Source organism: Marmota flaviventris, chromosome 6, assembly GCF_047511675.1.
Source record: "Marmota flaviventris isolate mMarFla1 chromosome 6, mMarFla1.hap1, whole genome shotgun sequence".
Lineage (NCBI taxonomy): Eukaryota > Metazoa > Chordata > Mammalia > Rodentia > Sciuridae > Marmota > Marmota flaviventris.
The window spans coordinates 4,067,953-4,084,329 of NC_092503.1; positions in this window are offsets into that span (position 1 = coordinate 4,067,953).

Below are 16,377 nucleotides of genomic sequence, written 5' to 3' on the forward strand. Positions count from 1 at the left end.
CTGGTTAGTCAGATGTAAACGCCATCGTTTTTTGTTTTTTTTTCCTGTGTGTAATTTTCACATTGGTCCACTGTCATAAGATTTGGAGACTTAAAACCATAAAATTACAGAACTGGGGGTTCTAGAGTTAAAACAAAACAAAACACTTCCCTCTGGAGCTCCACGATTTCTTTTTTCACCTTATTGATGATCTGCAAAGTGCTCCTGGACCAGGATGGAGATGTCTTCTCGTCTCCCAACCGTCCATTGCCATCAGCCAGAACAGAGATGCCTCACGATCTCCCAGGCCTCTACCTGACATAGGTCAGGGTGGGACCCCTCCAGATCTCACTCATGTCCTCTGCTACTTTCTGTGATTAGGGATCTACAGACAACCTTCTCTTCAGGGCAGAGGTTTCTTGCAATCTCCCAGACCCAAGAACAGAGAAGAAATCTAGACTTGTACTCTTTTCTTACCCAGGACACTAACCTAAGCTGGGACCCTGATGGACAGCTTCAGGGTGCAGCACCACTCACCCATCTGGGGGCACTTCTAGACAGAACAAATGGTTCCGAGTGGCATGAGACCAGAGCAGGGCCAATGGAGCCAACTATCAGGGAATGCTTCCCCATCTGCCCAGGCCCTGCCCTCCACCACACAGGGCAGTTAGCCCAGGATGAGCTACTGCCCCCACTGCTTCTCCAACTGTAAGCCACGTAGGAAAGGCCCAGAAGCCTTCCAGGGTACAATCATCCCACGTGGGTCACCAAACACAATGGTTTTGCACTTTGGTGAAGGCAAAGCTAATAAGCACAACCAGGAGATAAAGGAGTGAAATAAGTTTACCAATTGCAATAAGAAAGGTGAACACTAGAGATACATTTTGAAGCAGTATTTTCCTGAGTGATAGAGAAGGAATTTGAGCAGGAGAACTTAGGCATATGACCACTAGAGATTGTTCCCGTGTTGAGGTGACCGTGTCCCTGAGCATGCTCAGTGTGACTCACACTGCTTCACACATCCATACTCAAAAATGTTCAAAAATGGCGGACAGGAACACCACCTGGGGGAGAGCTGACCTGACAATGAGATGACAATGAGGACCTTTACCCTAGACTCCTCAAAGGAGAGTGAATCAGAGTGACTCAGTGATTCTGGCTCCTTACTCCTGGTTTTCTCCGGAAGGCCTTATGTGACAGGAAGCACAGATTGAAGGACTGATAGCAGTGGTTTAAAGGGACAGCAGATCTTCCCCCTCTGCAAGTGGAGAGGCCAGCTCCGGAAACTTCCTGCCTCGCGGCCAGCAGTATTGCCACACTGGGAAGCATTATGTAAGTGTGGCCTGTTGAGCAGGGCAGATACTTTGGGGACCCAGAACCAGATCAAGGCCTAGAACCAGCAATTGACATCCACAGACGGGAGCAAGTGGCTTCATGCATTTAGGGTTGAGTGTTCTAGACCTGGGGATGTTTGAGGCTAACTTTAATAATGGCACTTATTTTCAATAAATGAGGGCTTTTGTTGTTTATCTCTCAGTGTTCTCACATGCATCTCTGCCTACTTGTCAGTGTATTACTTACCTTTCCTACATTGAGTGCTTTAAAACATTAGGATTTTACCACCTGAAACGAATGGATTTCTAGTTACTTCCAAGTAATCTATGGATTAGATTTTTGTAGAAGAAAGAAAAAAAAAGTGCAATGATATTATTTTTTAAAAACCTGGCCAGTCTCCAAGGACTTTGCCTCCTTTTAGAAATGAACTTTCTCTGGTACCAAGATTAGCTGAGAACCCCCATTATGCTGACTTTCACAGTCAGCAAATCACTTCTCTGACCTTTCATTTCCTCTTCTGGAAAGGGTGGATAAGTGGCTGGGAAGATTCTCATTTCCAGTAACCACTACATAGAGGTCTGCACCTAAGACAGTGCCCACCATGGCCAGCCACTCAGGGAGAAAATAAACAAAGAACCATCCATTGTCTACTTCACACACAGGCACTCACATTTTAACAGGACTTTTTTTTTTTTATATAAATATGTAAGTTGAGAATTTTTAAAATTGGTCTCAGATACTTGGGAATTGGGTTAATTATAACCCCTATTCACAGTTCATTTCCACGATCAACTGATGTGCTCAATTTTAAATTCATATAAAAAACTTGAGACCAATAAAACCACCTTGCAAAATGGTAACTCATATGGTTGCTATCAATTATTTTAAAAAATGTTTTAAAAATACACAGGAGGGTCACCAAAAGAAGAGGAACACCTTCCAGAAGAATCCTGGAGGTGTGGAACAGATCAAGAGATTTAAAGAGCTTCCTGTGCCTGACATTAAGGCATTAGCTGAATGAAATGTGTGAAATTGATCATGAAACATATGTTTGCTTTGTGAGGAAGATGGATGGCAAAATGGAAAAGAAAATTTCTCAGATAATTGAAAGTAATGTTTCTGAAAACCAGTGCTTCCCAAACCCCTGCATTAGAATGATCTAAACCAGACTCCACACATCTGAGCCATCAAGAGCTGCAAACGCAGAACCTTTGGCTGTGGGGAAGTCACATTGTGCTTAGCCTTTGTTTGCTTCTTTTTTTAGTTTTGTTCCATTGAGTTTTATTACTAAGCCTCTGGATAATTTTCAGATGATTTTAAAACTTGGCAGTCATCAACACCAGTTGACAGCTACAGCGTGACGACATGACTGCCTGAATTAATGGAACTTTAAAGAATGCAGAAATCAGCTAACAATTTTCTCTTAATATTATTGAATCATCAAAATGTCAGAAAAAGTAAAGAGTGACACAAAATTTAGGAAAAGAGCACTGATATTTAGGATGAGTACTAAGATGCTCCACATTTTAAAAGGTTAAAATTTATTACTTGATAAAAAGCAAATAAATGTTCATCTGAAATATGACAATATGAGTCTATGTTTTTTAAAAAAATGATTTACCTCAGAATTTGAATTCATTTTTACTAGTTTATGGCCTTCAAAGGTCACCCTTTCCCTTGTAATGCACTATTGCCAATAATATCCAATGAATAAATGGAAGAGTAAGCAGAGATGCCTTCAGAGAGAATTAACAGAAAGGGGCAAAGGGAGGGGAGGACTGGTGACAGTGACGCTGGGTGGAGGGCTGAGGGCGAGGCCAGGAAGGACGCTGAGATCGCTTGGAAATCAGACAAGTGTGTGAGTGTTCAGCACAAGCACAGTCAGAGCTGAGGGGTCAGGAGAGGAAATCAGCTGGTTAACTCACGGTGTTCCGGAGAGTTCCCATTGGGTGGGGAAGTGCAGGAGGAGGAATTTCTGGAGGAGATATTACCGGTGGCTGGTTCCTGGACGAGCGGCGTGGCATTCGGGAGAATTCCCCAGGAGCATGTGAAGTGTTTTGGTGGAGTTCAAAAATAAAGTTTGTTCCTGCTTCAGTGGCTCGTGATTTGTGCCCAGCCAGACTGCGGCAGGGTGTGCTCCATCTTCACCCAGAGCCTTTGTGTCTCCTGAAGACAGATGCTTCTCCTAAGCAGGAGAGAAGTGCTCAATGGCAGTGAAGAATCCATCAATCGGGGACAAGCAGGAGCACCGAGGCCAGTTCAGGGATGTGAGGGCAAAGTGGGGACAGCAATGCTGGGCCGATGGCAAGGGACGGGTGCTCGTGAAGAAGCTGGGGTCTGAAGGCCCTCCTCCAGTGAAGAGCAAGGAAGCCCAGGGCCTTACGACCCCTCCAACTCACTCCCCAATCCTGGGCACATCTAACAGCAAGGGTGTGGTCAACCCTTTCCTGCACTGCTGTGTCAGGTAGAAGAACCCACAGTAAGTTGTACTCCTGAATGTAGGCACAGAGGGACATTTTTTTCAGTTGTAGATCTTCATTCTTAAACGATGTTTATTCACGAGCAAAATGCAGATTCGACAACACATTTTAGGACAATCCACTAATTGACTTATTCAAGCTATCTTGAGAGAAGGAGAACAAGAATGAACAACTGAACTAGAAATTACCACAAAGATTATTGCCGTAGTCCGGCTGCAGCAAAATAACCGGGGGGTGACAAATAACTTGTGTAGCCTTTTGCTGTAACTTTTTCCTGATAATCCTTCCTCCTCTGAACTTTCTTTTTCTTTCTGACTAGAGTTCCTGGGCTTCCATCAACACATACCCTAACTATTCTTGGTTCCACTGGGGTGCCTTCTTCCCTTAGTAATTTACTTAACACCCCTTCCATATTTTCATCACAAAGACAATACAACATTTCAAGACAAAACAAGACACAAACATACTGTATCAATCCTCTCCATTTTCTCGAAATGGTCATTTTTCCTCTCGCCCTACCTATCTGCCTAGGGACAAGCAGATTTGCTCCCGTCCTATCTTGGGATGGGCAGCTTTTTTTTGTCAACTTACCCCTGAGTGTCCCGAGGCTCCCCGTAACGGGCCACCATCTGTCGCAGTCCGGCTGCAGCAAAATAACTGGGGGGGTGACGAACAAATTGTGTACATTGATACAGCAGGAGTGGGAGCCGTTTATTGTAGAACAGGAGTGGTATTTATACATTCCACACAGCTTATCTTAATTAGCATAAACTAGATACAGCAGTCAACCAATAAGAAATCTCCACACTTAATGGCTCGCTGGCGTTACTTCACAAACCACTCCCTCTGGCAAAATGCCAGGCGACATCCTGACTTGTTTACAGACTCTAACATTCTCCTGGCAGAATGCCAGGTGCCATCCTGACTTGTTTACAGACTCTAACAAACTATTACATAATAATGAGCCCAGAATCTTTAATCCATATACCATGTGCTAGTGTCATGGTGAGTGGATCCAAGGCCCATGGTAAGGGGAATTCAGGGTCCATGGTGAGTGGAATCCAGGACCCATGGTGAGCAGAATCCAGGGCTCTTGATAAGTGGAGTCCAGGGACCATATATGAGCAGAATCCAGGGCCCATGTTGAGTGGAATCCAGAGCCCATGGTAAGCAGAATCCAGGGCCCTTGGTGAGCTGAGTTCAGGGCCCACAGTGAGCAGAATCCAGGGCCTATGGTAAATGTAGTTCATGGCCAATGGTCAGTGTAGTCCAGGGCTCATGGTAAGTGAAGTTCAGGACCCATGTTGAGTGGAGTCCAGGGCCCATGCTGAGCAGAGTTCAGGGCCAATGGTAAGTACAGTACAGGGCTCATGGAGAATGGAGTCCAGATCTCGTGGTCAGCGGAGTCCAGAGCTCATAGTGAATGAGTTCAGGGTGCATGATGAGTGGAGTTCAGGGCCCATGGTGGGTGGAGTTCAGGTCTCATGGTCAGTGGAGTTCAGGGTTCTCAATGAGTGGAATTTAGGGATCACAGTTAAGAGAGTTCAGGCTCATGGTGAGTGGAGGTCAGGGGCCATGGTGAGTGTATTCCAGGTCCCATGATGAGTGGTGTTCAGGCTCATGGTGAGTGGAGTCCAGGTCTCATGGTGAGTGGAATTCAGGACCCATGGTGAGTGGCGTTCAGGGCCAATGATGAGTGGAGTACAGGGCACTTTGTGAGTGGAGTTCAGGGTTCATGGTGAGCGTATTCCAGGTTCCATGGTAAGTGAAGTCCAGGGCTCATGTTCAGGGCAGGTCAGTGCCCTTGATTATGGTACTCCAGGTCTCATGGTGAGTAGAATTCAGGGCCCATGGCGAGTCTATTCCAGTTCTCAGGGCGAGTGGAGTTAAAGGTCATGATGAGTGGAGTCCAGGGCTCATAGTGAGTGGAGTTCAGCACCCACAGTCAGTGGAGTTCAGGGCTCATGGTGAGCGAAGTTAAGAGTGAGTAGAGATAAAGGCCCTTGGTGAGTGGAGTCAGGGCCCATCATGAGTGTAGTCCAGGTCTCATTGTGGGTGGGGTTCAGGTCTCGTGGTGAGTGGAGATCAGGGCCATTGTGGGTGGAGTTCAGGTCCCATCAAGGTTCAGGTCTCGTGGTGAATGGAGTTCTAGTCTTAGAGTAAATGGAGTTCATAGCTCATGGTGAGAGACCTCCAGGGCTCATGGTTATTCCACTTGACATACAGGAAAAACATAATGTAACTCCAACACTGACACTTGGGTTTTCTTCTAAACCAGATTATTTATTTTTCTGTGTAGGAAATAATGTGCATCCACTATTCAGAACCTACTGGAGCCCTGAAGGGTTGCTTTGCAAAATGGCTCTGAACCTCACCTGGGAATTCTGGAAGTATTGAAGAATGTGGGTGGGTCATCTTTTCCAGAGAATAGACTGTTATAAAGCTACTGAAAGTAACGACATTTTTATGAAGAAAAAAAGTCAATTTATTGGATAACACAGGATATGAAGACACTAAGAAATGCATAAATTATCACTGCAATACATCTCATTTTGTGGGAGTGAAAGATTATTTTCCATAAATTAATTAGTTTGAGATAACTGGCCACTTGAGAAAAATGTAATGATACATCTACTATTACTCAATCTAATAGAATTCTGATTCTATGTTTAAATGTAGAAAATAAAACTAACCATTTAAGAAGAAAGAATCCATTCTTTTTTTTACGATTTTACATATAAATCTAAATCTAAAAGCTAATTTTAAATATAAAATCTAAATCTAAAAGCAATACATGGAATTTGAAGACTTGATTTTATAAATATTTAAGATTGGAAAGGAATGTGGTAATTTAAGTTAAATAGTGACACGCTGAGAATAAAATTTGCAGGCTACATGAGATAGCAAGAGTTGAGTTTCTTAGTTTATAAAGGTATGTATATATGTTTATATATACTGTGTATATATATAATGAAGGAGTATAAATTACTCAGTAGAAACAACTATGTGAATGTAGAATCTATAGAAACAACACATGTGTCAAAGATAAATAAATACTTAATCTCAATTTAAATAAACGCTAGCTAAAACAGTGATAGTAATTAAGACTGGTAAAAAGTTGGTGATAGTGCTCAGCTTTCTGGAGTCTCTTTGGTTTTATTTTTAAAAGTTTTTAAATCTATGAGTTTTATTCTAGTGATTCTATTGCCAAAAAATGCTCTTCAAGAGTCACACATACATTTCCAAAATGCATATAAAAGAAAACTTTGTTCATTTTGTAAGAGGCAAAAAGAGGTGATCAGGATAATTTTCCACTTGGAAAACTGATGAAACTATGTGGTGCACATCCTTGCAATTTTTGATGAACCTATTTTGTGAGAATCCTATAATTTTGATTTCAAAAAAGGTAAGGACTATGTAAGAATAAAAAGTAAACATTTAACTTGTGTGTGCTGATATTAATAAAATGTTGTCTATTCAGATCTAACAGTGTATTAAACACATAAATCATGATCAAGTAATATTTATCCAGCCTCCAGAAATGAAAGAATAATTTATTTTGATGACTCATCAAAACAATTTGCCAGATTTAAAGGAAAAACTATCTATTTATATTCAGAAAAATCATTTGAATAGTTATTAGTGACTTCCATACTTACTTACAATTTTAATAACTCAGCATGTTAGGAATAACATAATTTCTTAATTAAAATTGTGATTAAAAACCTATAACTAGTATTATACTGCATGGGAGCAAGGCCAGCATGTGTATCTTCACTTCTACAGTTCAACAGACAATACAGTTCCTGGCCACTGAGTTAAGAAATAAGAAAAATTCAAGCAGTGTAATGATTTTAAAGAAAGAGAAAAGCAAACATGGTCATTTGCAGATGATAGTCTTGTTTCCTGTTACTACAAATATAATCAACAGACAAATGAATAATTAATGAGAACTGAACACTCTTATTAGGTAAATGAATAAATTATAAAAATAGTGCAATTTGTCCATAGTGAAATAATAGAGAATAGAATATTTACAATGCAGCATTCAATAAAATGTCCAATAATTAATAAGTATACACAAAGGCATAAAAGACCAGTTATGGTTTAGATATTAGGTGCCTCCCCTACAAGCTCTTATCTGAGAGAATGCAAGGTTTAGAAGTGAAATGATTGGGTTATGAGAGCCTTAACCCAATCAGTGCATTATTCCTCTGATAGGGATTAACTGGGTGGTAACTGAAGGCAGGTGGGTGTGGCTGGAGGAGGTGGATCAGTGGGGTTGTGCCTTTGGGGTACATATTTTTTTATATGGTGAGTGAAGGCTCTCTCTCTCTCTCTCTCTCTCTCTCTCTCTCTTTCTCTCTCTCTCTCCTTCCTGGTGCCATGTTCTCAGCTGCTTCCCTCCGCCATACCCTTCCGCCATGTTCTGCCTCACCTTGAGCCCCAAAGAATGGAGTCGGCTCTCTATGGACTGAGACCTCTGACATTGTGAGCCCCAACATAAAGTTTTCTTCCTCTAAAATTTGTCTTGTCAGGTTTTTTGGTCATAGCAGTGAAAAAGCTGATTAAAACAAGATCTGAATAGGATCCAAAAGGATGTAAATTAAATCAATAAGAAGACATATTATAAAAAATCAAGTTCCTCCAAATTAATTTATAAATTAGAAGCTATCAGATAACTGATACTAGACAAAGATGCCAAAAACACACATTGGAGAAAACATAGCCTTTTTTAAAAAAAATGTGCTGAGAAAACTATAAATCCACATGTAGAAGAATGAAATTTGACCCCTATTTCTGACTCCTCACAAAAGTCAACTCAAAGTGGATCAAAGACCTGGAAATTAGACCAGAAACTCTGTAACTGCTGGAAGAAAATGTAGGCCCAACTCTCCAGCATGTTGGCATGGGAATTGACTTCCTTAATATTAAATTCTCCTAACATGCAAGAAATAAAATCAAAGATTAATAAACGGGATGACATCAAATTAAAAAGCCTCTGCCCAGCAAAGTAAAGAATTAAGAGCATGAAGAAAAAGTTACCAAATAGAAGATCTTTGCTACCTGCTCTTCAGATAGAACATTAATATCCAGAATATACAAACAATTCAAAAAACTTAGCACCAAAAATATAAAATAAAATGACCAAATAACCCAATTAATAAATGGGCAAAATAACTAAATAGATAACTCCCAAAAGAAGAAATACAGATAGTCAACAAATATATATATATATATATATATATATATATATATATATATATATATATATATAAAATGCTCATCACCTCTAGCAATCAGCAATGCAAACCAAAACTACATTGAGATTTCATCTTACTAGAGCCAGAATGACAATTATCAGGAATACAAGCAACAATAAATATTGGTGAGGATGTGGGGAAAAGGTACACTCATATATTGCTGGTGGGACAGAAAATTAATGCAAGCACTGTGGACAGTAGCATGGTGAATCCACAAAAAGCTAGGAACAGAACCATCATATGACTCAACTATCCCACTCCTCAGTATATATCTAAAAGGTTTAAAATCAGTATACTACAGTGATGCAGCCACATCAATGTTCACAGCAACACAATTCACAATAGCCAAGCTATGGAGCCAACCTAGGTGCCCTTCAATAAATGAAGAAAATGTGGTATATATACACAATGGGATATTACTCAGCCATAAAGAATGAAGTTATGCTATTTTCTGGTAAATGGATGGAACTAGAGAACAATATGTTAAGTGAAATAAGTCAGACACAGAAAGTCAAAAGTCAGATGCTTTCTCTGATTTGCAGCAGCTACTCCAAAAATGGGTGGGTAGGGAGGAGAGGAAGGTAGAAAAAGAGAGAGGTAATTTAATCACAATAGAAGAAAGATCAAAGATCCATAGAGTAGACTAGGGGGAGTGAAGGTAGAGGGTAGAGTGTTGGGGGCCAAATTAGAGCAAATTACATTCCATGCTTTTGTGATTTTATCAAAATGCATTCTAATGTTCTATACAACTAAAAAGAATCAATAAAATATGCTTAAAGAGAGTGCATGTGTCTTTGAATAGAAAAACAAGAAAATTTATTGCTGTCATAATTAAAATTCAGCTGGGTTTCTTTTTTCTTTGAGTGAACTCAAGAATCTTATACTGGAACTTACAGGAGAAGCTAAAGGTGCAAAGGCACCTGAGAAATCCTCTTATCTAGAAGACGCCTGGCTCCTAGGAGACACTTGATGACCATTTGTGAGAGATGACTAGTGAGGACAGCACACCCCTTGTGAGGCCAAGAGATGACGAGTGTGCCAGGGACAGGGGACCAGAGCCAGGAAGACTGAGACCTGACGCAATCCAAGGATCCCAAGCTCAAGGCAGAACCTCAAAAGGGAAGTTGGGGGGAATTAACCTGCTTTGGAACTGACTTGGAAACAGGGGAAGGGGGATTGTGTATGAACTTTCCTCACAATTTAGCATAGAAATCCTGGATGGGACTTGGAACCTTGCGGTGAGCTTAGCCGTTGTGGGTGAGGAAATGACATCCTCTGGGACACTACTGTTTCCAAGAGATGTGACATGTTTAAATTAAATCCAATTTTAATGAATATTCATGGCTACATTAGATTTGAAGGTTCCAAGATGTGGTATGTAAATAGTGACCTGGAGTAATGAATGAGCAGATATTTCTTGATGATCTCCCCACGTTTTCCACCAATTACTTGGAATTTAATACTTGTGACTTCTGACCAGTTTTCTATTTTTACATGGAAAATAATTAATAGAATAGTTTCAGATGTTGCTATGGGACACTTGACAATATTTATATTAATATTTCAACACTATTGACCTAAACATTAAATATATATATGCTAGGTAACTCAACATCCTGGTCCTGATTCAATTACACGGCAGAAAAAGTCTCAAGTTTTTAAAGTATATATGCATTTTCCTGCCCCAGGAATCCAGGTGTAGAAAACCAGAATGAGCATTTCCATGCACCCCATTCTGGATAAGCAGAGCCAGTGAGTATACTGACTTTGGGGCCTTGGAGCATTTTATTAGTGATCAATAGTGGGGCTTTTGAATGCCCTTCTGTGGAGGAACACTTTATATATTGTTCCTAACAAGTCCATCATAGGCCTTCTATGTTCCCATCAGAAAAATTAATTACCCCATGCTAGTTTTACCTGAAAAAGAAAGACCCCATCTTGGGGTGGAAGCCAAGTGCTTCAATGAGAGACACAGTGAGCAGTTGGCCCAGCCCGTTATTACCAGGCTGCCTTTAGGGCTATTGGTATTCTCAGGCAGTTTCTTTATCACCATAGCTGGAATTTATGGCAGTTAAAGCATTATCTAAATGAGCAGACGAAAAAAATAAAGTGAAAGTCTCTTACATGACTAACTGTAAAATATCATAAAACAAATAAATTAATTCAATTGCACGCTTCCAATGACATTTTCAGAGCATTGCTTTTGGTTAATGCCTTTTTGAAAGAAGGATTGCCAGGCTCTGTGGAAAGGAGTGCATTTTGAAAACTATTCCTTGATAATTGTCACTGATATGTTTCCAATTTACAAAATGTTCTGCCTGGAAATGAAGAATGCCCTTTGCTGTTTGGTGGGTGGCAGAAATGTTTTATTCGGGCCATATTTTCTGAGATGTTGAGTTTATCTGTGCCACTTATAACTGCAGGGAATGCAGAATGTGTGAAACAGGTAGGAAATGGAGCACATATACATGGGTAGTTCCTGAGATGTTCAGATTTTCTGATCTCAAAGAACAATCTCACATTTCCCATCTGCAGAGGATGAATCATCAGGGATTCACTCCAGCTGCAGAATAAGAAGAAGGTGCTGTCAGATCAGATGTATTTCCAGGGGTTGTGAACTCACACTTCAGAAATTTTGTCAGATAATCTTTTCACATGCTCTCACTGGGGAGTATTTAAAGAGAACAGTACTGGGAAGAGAAATGTTTAGGCCAATAGCATGTCACATAGGAGGGCTTGTGCCACTGTCCTGGATGCAAGCCTAAGGTGAAAGGAATCCAGGTTGAAGACAGGTGCAGTCACACGGTGTGTCCCGAGGGGTCTTCAGACCCTGGGAGGGCCACACACCTGTGCTTTCTGAGACAAAGGAGTGAAGGCTATTGCAGCCAAAGGCGTGGATCTGACCTGAGTTTGCATAGCTTGGGCACGGGTTATTGCAACCTTGGGATCCCCTATTATTGGCAAGAGTACTTGGACAGTTATCTTCTTCTAAAATCTCCCCCAGAGAGCCTGCCCACTCAGAGTATTAGCAGAATAAAAGGGAAGGAAAAGTGTGTCCAAGTGCTAAAACCTGATTTCAACAAGTATTTCTGGAGCAGCTATGTGGGTCTGGCATTTTTCTGGATTCTGTGCGTCCACTGGGAGCAAAGCCGAGAGCAGGTCCCCCTCCACTTGTCTGTGAGTGGCAACTGACAGGAAATCGGTATCAGAGGCAAGTCAACAAAAGATACGCACAGGTAGGAACGACTGTTACCGCGACTCTTAAGAAACAGGTGATGCTGTGTGAGGAGGGGTGGGATAAGCCCCATGCCTTGTTCAGGGAAGGTGTCTCTCACGACTCAGCCGTGAGACCCCGATGGTGAGACTGCGGCTCCTCAGATGAAGGCGCAGCAGTTCAGGAGAGCAAGGGCGTTGAGGCACAGGTGAGCTGGGCTGATGAGCTGGCCAGGTGACCCGCGGGGGGGGGGGCAAGCTGGGGAGGAGCTGGGGAAGGGGGTCCTGGGCTGCACTGGCTGGACAATGCTGTGGGTAGCAAGCGAACCTGGGGAACCTTGCCAAGGACAGTAGGAAGGTTGGAGCTTGTAGTGGGAAAGGCAGAGGGATATGATGAAGGCGACAAGAATCCCTCTGGCTTAGCGTGGGAAATGGATTCTACTGTGTCAAAGGTAGAAACCGAGAGAGCCGCGGGAAGGGGCGCTGGTTTCCCACTGATGCCTTGGCAAAGCCGGGCAAGCTCACACCAATCCGCCGTCTCTGCCAGTCGGAGTCCAGTGTCCATGCTGATGTCAAGGTGGGGACAGGGCCACGTTCCTGCCGCAGGCCTCAGGGCCCAACCACCCCTGTCTTTCCCAGGAAGGCTGCCCTCCAGGTTCATGGCTGTGTGCCACTTGACCTGCATTTCCCCTCTTCTCTAATCGAGTTCCTTCTTCTCACTAGAACACCTTACCTACTCCTGGCGAGGACGCGGGCCTCCTGACCACTCACCACCATCTCTCCATCTCCACGTGCCAACTCGGTCACATTCTCTCCTCTCCTGTGATCCAAAGACCTGACAAGAACAACTTAGAGGAGGAAATGCTTATTTTGGCTCACGATTTTAAAGGTTCAGTCCACAGTTGGCAGAAGGACGGCTTCATGCGAGGATTTTCAAGACGTGACTAGGGCCCTGTCTGCCAAGATCAAGGGAATCCGAGGTTCTGGGCATGCTGCTTGCAGAGCCAACAAGAGATACCGACTGTCTCAGTCAGAGTTGATCTGAGGGCTCAGTTTCAGAGGTCGCAGTCCATAAAGGCCGGCTCCATTCCTCGGGGTGAGGCTGAGCGTCATGAAGCAGCTCTCAGCATGGTGATTAGGAGGCAGAGAGGGAGACTCCAGCTCCAGACACAAATACACACCCCAAAGCCACACCCCAATTCCCACCTCCTCCAGCCACACCCCACCACTCAGTCACCACCCAGTCAATCCCTACCAGAGGATTAACTCACTGACTGAGTCAAGACTCTCACAACCCAGTCATTTTTCCTCTGAACCCTCTCATATTGTCTCACTTGTGAGCTTTGGGGGACACCTCACATCAAAACCATAACACTGACAGATGAGATCATAGGGGAATTAAAGAAAACAGGAAATAAAAGAAAAGTTGTATCCGTCGTTTTCAGATGTCCCAGGCTCCAAGACCAACAGGTGGAAATGAAATTCATCATGATCACATGAGGGTCCTTGCCCTTTGCTCTCTTTTCTCCTGAGGGTCCAAGGGAGGCTTTTGGTCGGGCTACATGCTGGGAGAAGGTGCCCGCACCCAGGAGGCTGAGGGAGCTGTGCTGGTGGGTCCTCTGTTTTAACTTCTAGGGCATTAAACTGTCAGATAATAACTCATAACACACTCACTACTCTTTAATTTTAGACCAAAGTTTGAAAAATGCCAGCTTATCTTCTGAAGGAATGAGGATAACTTTTGGGTGAGAGACAAGTTTAAGGAAAAGTTCTGCTAAATATCATTAAGCAAAAAAAAAAAAAAAAAAAAAAAAATCATTATTTGATTTCAAATGGACCATAGACAAATTTTGTCTGTTTGTTTCATATTAGAATATATCACCCCATTAATGCAGCCAATAGAACTTTTCCCATCTTCCTGGGGCAAGTACATCATGGGTTCCAGCTAAATTATAGTCAGCACAGTGAGATGTGCCACATGTGCTCTGGCTCCCAGGGACAGAACAAAGAGCAGACAGTGGGAGCTTGGTGACCCCTGGGCGTGCAGAAAGTGTCCTGGGGGTGTGGTCTAGCAGAAAAGCATCTGTCTTGCAAGTGCACAGAATCCTAGCCATTTGGCTCTAGAGACGCTGTGCAGATGGTGAGGACCCTCCAGTGTGCTTGGGAGATTGGGTGTGCGGCAGGGGACTGTGAAACTTTGGCCGTACCCACAGGAAGGACGCTGTGCACCCTGGTCAGGAGGCTGGTCTTCACTCCCAGGCTGTGTGCAGCTGGACTGACCTCTGTGCACGGTGACTGGATACTCCCTGCGGGAGCCTATGAGGGATTTTGCCATCGGGGATGAGACAACTTTGGGAACCTCTTAAAGGCTAGATGTGGGTCTCGTTCATGTTTGAATAAATAATAACACAGTGTTGGTACACACAGTCTGTTTAACAAGTTTGTCCTAATGTTTGTCCAAACTGAACAAAGATGCCAGTGGATCTCTAAAATATCTTAAATATTCACTTTCATTTTCTAGCTAACAAATGATCACTTCTTACCAGAAAATAGCAAGTAGGGACATATGAATGTAGTGGTTCATTTGTATATATATATATATATATATATATATATATATATATATATATATATAATATGGAGCTACTTAGTATATATATATATATATATATATATATATGTGTGTGTGTAATCAGTATAAATATATAAGTATATATTTACTAATATAAATTAATATATACATACTAATTATTTATTTTCTTATTGTATTCAAGTGCTAAGAAAAAAGGTTGTACTATTGGAGAACTTTTTTTTTCTTACAGAAAAATAATTTCTCATTATTTTTAACAATTTTAAGAAGTAACTAATGTTATTATATAACTTTAGCATCAATGTTTGACTCCATGAAAGTTGAATTTTTACCTTTCCAAAATACAGTTAAATTGAAGACTTAAAGGCAGAAAAATTGACAAAGTTTGCATAAAAGTATTTTTGCTCTGTTAAAAAAATCGATACAGTTGAATCTCATCTCACTATACTACCACGTCTATAGGGCTAACATCTGAAAATAAAACTGTTTTTTTCTATACAATAAATCCTGTCTGCTATTTCAATTTCTTTGTATTTGTATATCTAATTTAATGTCAATTTACATTAGGTTGCAATGTGGCCAAACATACAGAAAAGTAAGTCTTACCGGCATCAAATATAAAAAGGAAAATAAATATAAATGAGAACATTTTTTAAAATGCCTCTTGGTGGAGGGTGCATTTTATGAAGACACCATATATCATGCCCATCTAGATATCCATTTCCAGGCCAGTTACCCTAGTGCAAAGCTAGGAACAAGAAAGTGTGTTTACCACACCAGAAATTCCAAGTCACAGAAGGAGAAGAAACAGGACGGAGGAGAAAGACGTCGAGAAGCTGCACCACCAAAAGTGTCCAGGAAGACATTATGGTAATGACTAAGTAAATGACGGATCAATAAAAGAGCCCAAAAGAGAGGGAGACAGTTGGGGAAATTATCTGGAGCTGCATTTAGTCTAGAAGGTGCGGTCTGGGTGCCCCAGCTTGTAAGGAGCTGAGTTAGTCAGCTTTCCAGCACTGTGACCAAATGCCTGACAGGAACAACTTCAAGGAGGCAAATTTCAAATTGGGCGCATAGTTTCAGAGGTTCAGTAGATGGTCAGTTGATCCTATTGCTCTGGGCCCAAGGGGAAGTAGAACATCATGGTGGAAGGATGTGGTGGAGGACAGCTGCTTAGCCCCTAGGGGCCAGGAAACAGGGAGGGGTATGTGGACCACACCCCCAGTGACCTGCTTCCCTCAGAAGCCTCCCTGCCTGCCCCAGTAGACATTCAAATTATTAACCCGTCCAATGGATTGACCCACAGTTGAGGTTCCAGCTCCCATAATCCAATCATTGCATCTCTGGACATTCCTGTGTCACCTAAGGCTTGATCTCTTCTGGGAACGCTGAAAATCCAACCATACCCAAGGCAGCAGGTGGGAGTTACTTCCTCCAAACACAAAGCCCCCATCTGGCTTTCTCTACCACCATGGGAAATTATCAAAACCTAATTACATAATGGATAATAAAATCT